At 39.8% G+C, this 10,321-nt stretch overlaps 1 long non-coding RNA gene across 1 annotated transcript; it reads left to right on the top strand.

Annotated features, from left to right (window-relative positions):
• The first annotated feature begins 437 nt into the window (after window positions 1-437).
• LOC118879738 (uncharacterized) lies at window positions 438-8,243 on the top strand. The gene is made up of 3 exons (XR_005016084.3): window positions 438-5,952; window positions 6,018-6,162; window positions 6,229-8,243. It is a non-coding gene; the product is annotated as an uncharacterized lncRNA (long non-coding RNA).
• Window positions 8,244-10,321: the final 2,078 nt, after the last annotated feature.

Raw genomic sequence — 10,321 nt, 5'->3', positions numbered from 1 at the left:
GAATTTATTTATCGTTCTCTTCCGGTTTCAGTTTACTATCCTCTCTTGTCGCTAGCACGCTTATTTCTGATCTTAGTGATAATAATGTGTAGTCAGTACGCGAATCTGTAGGCGCAAGACCTCTACCCCCAAAGCCGACGAGCGAGTGCCGAACCCTAATAGCGTGCCCCGCAACTGCAGATTCCCGATTTCATCCAACCGTTACACGCTACAGATATAATTCATTATTATTAAAAAGAAAAGTGGCGCTCAACGTGTGGGGCTTTAGTGAGTACAGTAATCACTCATTAAGACTCACCGGTAATTAAATTCGAATTCTTTTCTATACTTCTTTAATTTCAACTTTTAATTTTTTCCCTTCTACAAAATATCTTTCTTTGATCTTTAATTCTTTTGGAAAACAGAGACAAAGAACATTAGTTTTCTTTCTGGCCAAAATTAATAATCAGAGTTAGGTTTTTTCTTTACTTAGTTAGTGGTGTTTAGAAAACTCAGTCCGAGGAAAATGCAGAAAGTATCAAACTACGGTAGATCTTCTGACCCTTTCTGATTTGCTACATCATTACCTTAACCACACTTTGCAAATTAAAAGGTTTCTATAGGCTCAAGCGTTTTGGAAAATAGGTACAACTTCAAGTGGTACACTATCCACGAAAGACCTGTAGAAATTTTAATTTCGTTTAGCCTAAGAGCGATTACATTTTCTTTATTAGTGAAGCAGGATTACAGCAGTATTAGTTCTCGAACTATACTCTGTCCGCAATACACTTTAGAAAATCTAACCGTCTCCCTATATCGATTTAGTTTTATTTGAGAAAACGAGAAGTCCGATTAATCTGTCTCTTATTATTTTTCCGAGAAAGTTTAGCAGTTAAAAAAATAATAATTTAGTTATCCTACGATACGGGAAACATCAAGCAAAAGTTCAGTTTTACTAATTTTTTTTGGTTTATATATCGAGAAGATTTTAGTTTTATATCTATTACGGTGGATTCTCTTTGGTTTTTGTATTTTTTAAAATTTAATTATTTCTAAACTATTATAAAAACAATCAGAGCAACAACAATAGCGTTACTGATCAAGCAACCGCAATAAACACGGTCACAATGATGTCCATTGAGCGAAGGCTGTTTTCTCTTCTTTCAGAGAAAATTACCGATTTAAACCGGAATTCAGTAGAAGAAAGTGTACAGAGACTGATCAGAACTCCGCCAAATTCCGCTATAAGTGGCGAGGAAAGATCAGCAACTCCTTCTCCAGTAGACGAGGAAAATAACGAGCCAGCTGTTGTCGAGGAAATTCAAAACAGACATCGGGTCCTGCCTAACATAGGTTCTCCTGGTTCTCACCGAAATGACATTTCCGATCTTCTAACTAGACCCGACAAGGTCGTTTATATTTTAAACGGATGGAAAATTAAATTTTCGTGATCAGGTGTTTCAGTAGATAACTTCATTTATAGAGTTGAGGCGCTGACGCATCAAACGTTAGATGGGAATTTCTCAGTCCTTTGTAGGAACGCCAGCATTCTCTTTGAGGGCAAAGCCAACGAATTTTTTTGGCGTTACCATAAGTAACTGAAGTCCGCTGGGATAGGTTATGTTCTGCTTTACGATTGCAATTTCGTCAGAAAAGGGATGATATTGACATCGAGGAGTTGATCCGCAACAGGAAGCAGAAGCCTAGTAAAACCTTCGATAGCTTTTATGATAGCTTAAACATTTTAGTCGATCAACTAGAGATACCATGGAGCTCGAGAAAACTTGTCCGAGTTCTCAAGAATAATCTGAGGCCTGAAATACGACATGAGTTATTGAATGTCGATATTTCAACAGTCTCAGAGTTAAGAGAAACCTGTCGTCGACGCGAAGCTTTTCTCGACGACGTCAAACGCGCTCACGGTTATAGTAAAAGTAGCCCATTTAGACGCGAAATATCAGAACTGATTCTAGAATCTGAATCTCAGAAATGTTCGGAGTCGGAAAACGAGTTAGAAGTAGACGCGATTACCTTAAAATGCTGGAATTGTCGCAAAGATGGCCACATTTACCAGGATTGTTTAGCGGATAAAATACTTTTTTGTTACGGCTGTGGAGCAGATAACACTTACAAATCGAATTGTGCAAAGTGTGCAAAAAACTCCAAGTCCGGCGCTTCGAAGTTGCCGTACAAACCGAAAATTTCGAGTGCCTTTCGCAACCAGTCAACGATGACCGATTAAATGTGGATGTACCTTTCGTTACACCACCAATTATCCCTGACGTTCCGGAAAGCAATGCCAGCTCTTTACTGCATTGTAAAGTTAAAAATTTACCTGACATTTCAAATCCAAAATTTTGTATTAACCCTTTATTGGAAAGGTTTAAATCTCTGAGTTCTAAAAGAATCAAATCTTTTTAGCAAAACATTAGAACCTGTCGGCTAGGATTGAAATATATTTGTTCTGTTCCGACAGAAACAAGAGATCCTCGACCGTTTTTGCCGGTTCGTTTATTAGATCGTACCGTGTACGGTTTACTTGACTCCGGGGCATCTATAAGTTGCTTTGGGGGTGATTTAGCCAGCGAACTCATGAAGAATAATAGTGCTTACAGGTCGTTAAACGTTAGTGCTACCACGGCAGATGGAAGCCCACAACGAATAGTAGGCAAGATGAAAGTTAACATAGAACACGGAAACATTCAAAAGATTTTAAACATTTATATTGTACCATCACTAAAGCAAGATCTATACTTGGGCATAGATTTTTGGAGGCTGTATGATCTTCTTCCCAAAAATCTGCATATATCCGAGCTAGAATCTAAAAGGTCTAGCAAAGTTAGCAGCGACGTCGAGGCAGATCAACACGACTTGTCTGAAGCAGAAAAGTTAAGATTAGTTCATGTTATCAATTCTTTTCCTTCATTCGCTCAGGAAGGTTTTGGGCAGACTAGTTTGATTACACATACAATTGACGTGGGCAGTGCTAAGCCAGTCAAACAGCGTAATTTCCCCGTTTCACCTGCTGTTGAGAAGAGTATGTACGCAGAAATAGACAGAATGTTGCAATTAGGGGTTATTGAAGAGCCGGAAAGCGCTTGGTCCTCTCCCATCTTCATGGTTAATAAACCTGGCAAAGTGAGGATTTGTTTAGATTGCCGAAAGGTCAATAGTTTCACCGGTCAATAGTTTCATATCCACTTCCACAAATCAGTGGCATCTTAAGTCGGTTGCCAAGAGCCGAGTATATTACTAGTCTTGACTTGAAAGACGCCTATTGGCAAGTGCCATTGGAAGTTCAATCCCGAGATAAGACCGCATTTACAGTCCCCGGTAGGCCACTCTACCAATTATAGTAATGCCTTTTGGGCTTTGTAATGCCACCAGCACAATGTCTCGCTTGATGGACAAAGTCGTCCCACCGCATCTCAGGAACGAGGTATTCATATACTTGGATGACCTCCTGGTAGTATCGTCAAATTTTGAGAATCATCTTAACGTACTTAGGGAGATCGCCGTTCACATCAAGCGTGCAGGATTGACAATAAATATTGGCAAAAGTCATTTCTGCATGCGACGTGTACCTGATCTAGGTCATATCATTGGTGATGGCGGAATTCGTACAGATCCTGAAAAGGTGAAAGCAATCACCGAGTTTCCCGTCCCGAAAACCCTGCGAGGGTTGAGGAGTTTAATGGGCTTATGTGGCTGGTACCGCAAATTCGTTCCGAATTTTGCATCACTCGCTTCTCCTTTAACTGATTTAATGACAACCAAACGAAAGTCAGTCTAACTCCAGAAGCACTAAAAGCCTTTGAAATCTTGAAGACTCGTCTTAGCGAAGCTCCGGTGTTATGTAGTCCGGACTTTTCTAAACCATTTGCTATCCATTGCGATGCTAGCAAGTCTGGTGTCGGTGCTGTGTTAGTACAGGTATCTCAGGAAGGAGACGAACGTCCTATAGCATTTATCTCGAAAAAACTAAATCGAGCTCAAAGAAATTATACCGTGACCGAACAGGAGTGTCTTGCGGCAAAATTAGCCTTGAAGAACTTTAGAGCTTACGTGGAAGGACATGATTTCACGATCATAACTGACCACGCCTCGCTTAAATGGCTTATGTCTAACCATGATCTCAGTTCTCGTTTAGCTCGATGGGCGTTAGCCTTGCAAAGATATCGATTTAAAATGGAGCATCGTAAGGGTACTATGAACGTGGTACCTGATTCCTTGTCCCGCGTTAACGACGACGAAGTCGCGGCGATAGATTTGCGAGAAGGTTTGTTAGTCGATATGAATTCGGACCACTTTAAATCTCCTGCTTACAAAGATCTAGTAGCTAAGGTCGAAGAGAAGAAAGATAATTTCCCTGATCTTAAAACAGAGGAGGGGTATTTGTATAGAAAAGCAGAACATTTAACTGGAGAGCAAGTACACGATGAATACGCATGGAAACTTTGGTTACCATCAGAGCTGATCCCCGAAGTTCTTTTCCAAGCCCATAACAGTCCATTAGCTTCCCATGGCGGGATACATAAGACTGTCGAGCGCGTTAGGAGGTATTATTTTTGGCCTCGCCTCGTACCTGACGTGAAAGCATACGTTAATGCCTGTGAGACATGTAAGTTCTCAGACCACCGCTAGGAAAAGCGCCAGAAACCGTGCGACTTTTTCAACGAATTTTCATCGATTTTCTCGGACCTTACCCACGTTCGAGAAGCGGGAATATCGGGATTTTCATAGTCCTAGATCATTTCTCTAAATTTGTATTTCTAAAACCTGTAAAGAAGATTAATGCTAGTGTTGTTATTAAGTACCTCGAAGGCGAGCTCTTCATGACTTTCGGTGTCCCGGAAACTGTCGTATCAGACAACGGATCCCAGTTCCGTTCTGAAGCGTTTCAGAAACTGATGAAGACGTATGAGATTTCACACATGCTGACGGCTGTTCATTCGCCTCAAGCTAACGCCTCTGAGCGAGTCAATCGTTCTGTTATTTCAGCGATTCGAGCTTACCTTCGTCCAGATCAGAAAGATTGGGATGAGTATTTGAATAGGATATGTTGTGCCTTGAGATCCTCGATCCATGCCAGTATCGGTACAACGCCGTACTATATGGCTTTCGGCCAGCATATGGTAGATGATCGATCCTTGATGTTTAATAGGCAAGATTCATTTAAAATAATCCGAGAGGAAGCGACTAAGCAAATGCAGAAGGCTCACGATCGTAACGAAAAGCGTTATAATTTGCGCTCGAGAGCTGTTTCCTACGCTGAAGGGCAAGAGGTATTTCGACGCAATTTCAAGCAAAGCTGCTTTCAGACCGGCTATAACGCCAAGTTCGGTCCATCATTCGTAAAAGCCCGAGTTCGAAGAAAATTGGGAAGATCTTATTACGAACTAGAGGACTTGCAAGGTCGACTCTTGGGTAACTATCACTCGAAAGATATTCGCCAGTGATGCGACTCCAAGCGGTAATCTGTCTAGGGTATCTAGAGCCAAATACCCTAGCCTGATTCTAGCGGGGGTGCTTTTGTAACGGCGCCTGTAGCGACTGGCGAACCTAGGTTCATCCTGAAAACCTACTATACAGGGTCCGCTTAAACCAAAGCTTGACCTAGTGTGGCCACCTGTGTCGGCTATTCGATATTTCGATAGTTTTGAACAGCTGAGCCAGGGTGGTCTTGGAAAGTTCTAGTTTTGACACCTGTCGGTCGTCATATGATATATATTTCCGCCAAGAGCCTCGCTGGTATCCAGCCGCTTCCGGTTAAGTTCTTCTTATTTTAACCTGCGAGAGAAACGGACGTGCCAGCAGCTCAAAATTTTAATTTCACTTAAAAGACTAAAAGTCCGAAATATATATTTTTTGAGTGGCATCCAGTATTTTTGAGTGGCATCCAGTATTCTAAGTGGTGTTTAGCACTCAGTGTGGCTGCCAGCTATAAAAGCTAGCCAGCGAATAAAGCTTAAAGTAAGTGCAAGTGCATTTGTTAAGAAATTGCGGCGTATTTAACCTCCAACAAAATTTCACTACAGGTATTTTTTAAAAATTCCGGGTGGAAAACCCAGCCAGTGCTGCCACAAGTTGCCGCCAAAGGCGCATCTTATTGATTCGGCCAATTTACTGGAGGATTTACCACCTCAAGAAGGCCAAAATCAAATCTCGGGGCCCAATCGTCAGGTATGGTTTTTTTTTGAGACACGCATGTCGCCATATCTGTAATTAATTTAAATGCCCAATCGTCAGGTTGGCCCGCGAGGAATGATTTGGAGAGATTAGTGCCCTGAAGTACCCCTATCTAATATCTACCTATCTACGGGCTATGTAGTGCCTTTCAAGAAGTGCAGTTTTACTTAGAGCGGATCCGATGGCAGTTTAATTCAATTATATAACCTGTCCCGATGCCCATCATGCCACGCATCCGTACACCAGCCGAGTTTTAAGGGGTGCGCGTAGCCGTCTGGGAGGCTTCCGAGTGAAATATCGCTGCCGCAGATTTAGGGATTTATACCCGATTATGTTGTAAAAGCGCCGCGTGTGTGAACGGCCTTAGCCTATCCAACCGGGTTTAACCTTAATGGAGATAAAAACCCTCTTTGGATCTGGATCAGTCCTAACCCTGTTATATAACCAACGCGCTTTTAGAAACCGAATTTAAGAATTAATGTGAAAAGAAAATCAATGAAATCAAAGATATGTAAGCCATAAAACAAACAGCAACTTTTTTCTAAAGCCTCAAGTGGCAACACCATGTAAAGCAATAGTTATATTTAACAAATTAAAAGAAATTAACAAGTCGATCGGGTCAAAAGAGATAATGCACGCCGAGAAGCATTAATTTAATTTAAGAAGAGCTAGATTTTTTTTTAGGTTTAAAAGAAAAATTTGTTATTGTAAAGTATTCAAGGAGGTACGATGAATTAGTTACGGGTTACAAGTTTAGTTTAAATCGTTCGCGCGTCTAAAAGAAATGAGAGAAATGTTTATTTGCCCTTTAAATTCTACATGGCGAGAAATATCGCTACCCTTTAGATTACAGCCAGATTTAGGAAATGCCGTGAGTCACACTAACTAATCACATATATATATTACTTTATTCACATTTCTCGCCGATCCGTAAAGTGAACGAACCTTATTTAAACGTAAGCCCCGATCTAAAAATAATGAGTTAATTAAAATACCTCGAGTTATTTGCATTCTCTATGAATTAATTTGCGATTTTCAAAAGAAATAAAGATCGCCTATTGTTAAATCCTAAAGTCTCTAATTGCCTAAAAACATGAATTGATAAAATTTAGAGAAAGTCCCTTTAATAAGATTTTTTTTGTGCAAAAATAATACAAGAAAACTAGAACTATCGAAAACTATTTCTTTAAGCTAAAATTTATATTTAGTAAAATACATTGTTATATCATGAATATTATCTTCCTATGCATTATTTTTTTTAAATACCCTATGTTCTTTTTATAAATATTTAATATGACTTGTATCGCTATCCACGGAAAATTAATTAGCTTTTCGAACAGAAATAAAACCATGGATCTGTAAATAACATTGAACTGAACTAAGCTGATGATTTCTCGATCGTAGGGTATCGAAGGGGTCACCGAAGCCATGCTTTAAGGTGGTGATCATAGGTTGGGAGGGCCATCCGTGGATTCGCATAGCTAACTTTCTCCAAAACTTTTCTGTCCCTATAATACTTATTCCCGAATTTATTTATCGTTCTCTTCCGGTTTCAGTTTACTATCCTCTCTTGTCGCTAGCACGCTTATTTCTGATCTTAGTGATAATAATGTGTAGTCAGTACGCGAATCTGTAGGCGCAAAACCTCCACCCCCAAAGCCGACGAGCGAGTGCCGGACCCTAATAGCGTGCCCCGCAACTGCAGATTCCCGATTTCATCCAACCGTTACACGCTACAGATATAATTCTTTATTATTAAAAAGAAAAGTGGCGCTCAACGTGTGGGGCTTTAGTGAGTACAGTAATCACTCATTAAGACTCACCGGTAATTAAATTCGAATTCTTTTCTATACTTCTTTAATTTCAACTTTTAATTTTTTCCCTTCTACAAAATACCTTTCTTTGATCTTTAATTCTTTTGGAAAACAGAGACAAAGAACATTAGTTTTCTTTCTGGCCAAAATTAATAATCAGAGTTAGGTTTTTTCTTTACTTAGTTAGTGGTGTTTAGAAAACTCAGTCCGAGGAAAATGCAGAAAGTATCAAACTACGGTAGATCTTCTGACCCTTTCTGATTTGCTACATCATTACCTTAACCACACTTTGCAAAATAAAAGGTTTCTATAGGCTCAAGCGTTTTGGAAAATAGGTACAACTTCAAGTGGTACACTATCCACGAAAGACCTGTAGAAATTTTAATTTCGTTTAGCCTAAGAGCGATTACATTTTCTTTATTAGTGAAGCAGGATTACAGCAGTATTAGTTCTCGAACTATACTTTGTCCGCAATACACTTTAGAAAATCTAACCGTCTCCCTATATGGATTTAGTTTTTTTTGAGAAAACGAGAAGTCCGATTAATCTGTCTCTTATTATTTTTCCGAGAAAGTTTAGCAGTTAAAAAAATAATAATTTAGTTATCCTACGATACGGGAAACATCAAGCAAAAGTTCAGTTTTACTAATTTTTTTTGGTTTATATATCGAGAAGATTTTAGTTTTATATCTATTACGGTGGATTCTCTTTGGTTTTTGTATTTTTTAAAATTTAATTATTTCTAAACTATTATAAAAACAATCAGAGCAACAACAATAGCGTTACTGATCAAGCAACCGCAATAAACACGGTCACAATGATGTCCATTGAGCGAAGGCTGTTTTCTCTTCTTTCAGAGAAAATTACCGATTTAAACCGGAATTCAGTAGAAGAAAGTGTACAGAGACTGATCAGAACTCCGCCAAATTCCGCTATAAGTGGCGAGGAAAGATCAGCAACTCCTTCTCCAGTAGACGAGGAAAATAACGAGCCAGCTGTTGTCGAGCAAATTCAAAACAGACATCGGGTCCTGCCTAACATAGGTTCTCCTGGTTCTCACCGAAATGACATTTCCGATCTCCTAACTAGACCCGACAAGGTCGTTTATATTTTAAACGGATGGAAAATTAAATTTTCGTGATCAGGTGTTTCAGTAGATAACTTCATTTATAGAGTTGAGGCGCTGACGCATCAAACGTTAGATGGGAATTTCTTAGTCCTTTGTAGGAACGCCAGCATTCTCTTTGAGGGCAAAGCCAACGAATTTTTTTGGCGTTACCGTAAGTAACTGAAGTCCGCTGGGATAGGTTATGTTCTGCTTTACGATTGCAATTTCGTCAGAAAAGGGATGATATTGACATCGAGGAGTTGATCCGCAACAGGAAGCAGAAGCCTAGTAAAACCTTCGATAGCTTTTATGATAGCTTAAACATTTTAGTCGATCAACTAGAGATACCATGGAGCTCGAGAAAACTTGTCCGAGTTCTCAAGAATAATCTGAGGCCTGAAATACGACATGAGTTATTGAATGTCGATATTTCAACAGTCTCAGAGTTAAGAGAAACCTGTCGTCGACGCGAAGCTTTTCTCGACGACGTCAAACGCGCTCACGGTTATAGTAAAAGTAGCCCATTTAGACGCGAAATATCAGAACTGATTCTAGAATCTGAATCTCAGAAATGTTCGGAGTCGGAAAACGAGTTAGAAGTAGACGCGTTTACCTTAAAATGCTGGAATTGTCGCAAAGATGGCCACATTTACCAGGATTGTTTAGCGGATAAAATACTTTTTTGTTACGGCTGTGGAGCAGATAACACTTACAAATCGAATTGTGCAAAGTGTGCAAAAAACTCCAAGTCCGGCGCTTCGAAGTTGCCGTACAAACCGAAAATTTCGAGTGCCTTTCGCAACCAGTCAACGATGACCGATTAAATGTGGATGTACCTTTCGTTACACCACCAATTATCCCTGACGTTCCGGAAAGCAATGCCAGCTCTTTACTGCATTGTAAAGTTAAAAATTTACCTGACATTCCAAATCCAAAATTTTGTATTAACCCTTTATTGGAAAGGTTTAAATCTCGGAGTTCTAAAAGAATCAAATCTTTTTAGCAAAACATTAGAACCTGTCGGCTAGGATTGAAATATATTTGTTCTGTTCCGACAGAAACAAGAGATCCTCGACCGTTTTTGCCGGTTCGTTTATTAGATCGTACCGTGTACGGTTTACTTGACTCCGGGGCATCTATAAGTTGCTTTGGGGGTGATTTAGCCAGCGAACTCATGAAGAATAATAGTGCTTACAGGTCGTTAAACGTTAGTGCTACCACGGCAGATGGA

The sequence above is a fragment of the Drosophila suzukii genome, unplaced genomic scaffold (genome assembly GCF_043229965.1).
Source record: "Drosophila suzukii unplaced genomic scaffold, CBGP_Dsuzu_IsoJpt1.0 scf_20, whole genome shotgun sequence".
NCBI classification, from domain to species: domain Eukaryota; kingdom Metazoa; phylum Arthropoda; class Insecta; order Diptera; family Drosophilidae; genus Drosophila; species Drosophila suzukii.
This window is presented reverse-complemented; position numbering and strand designations above follow the sequence as displayed.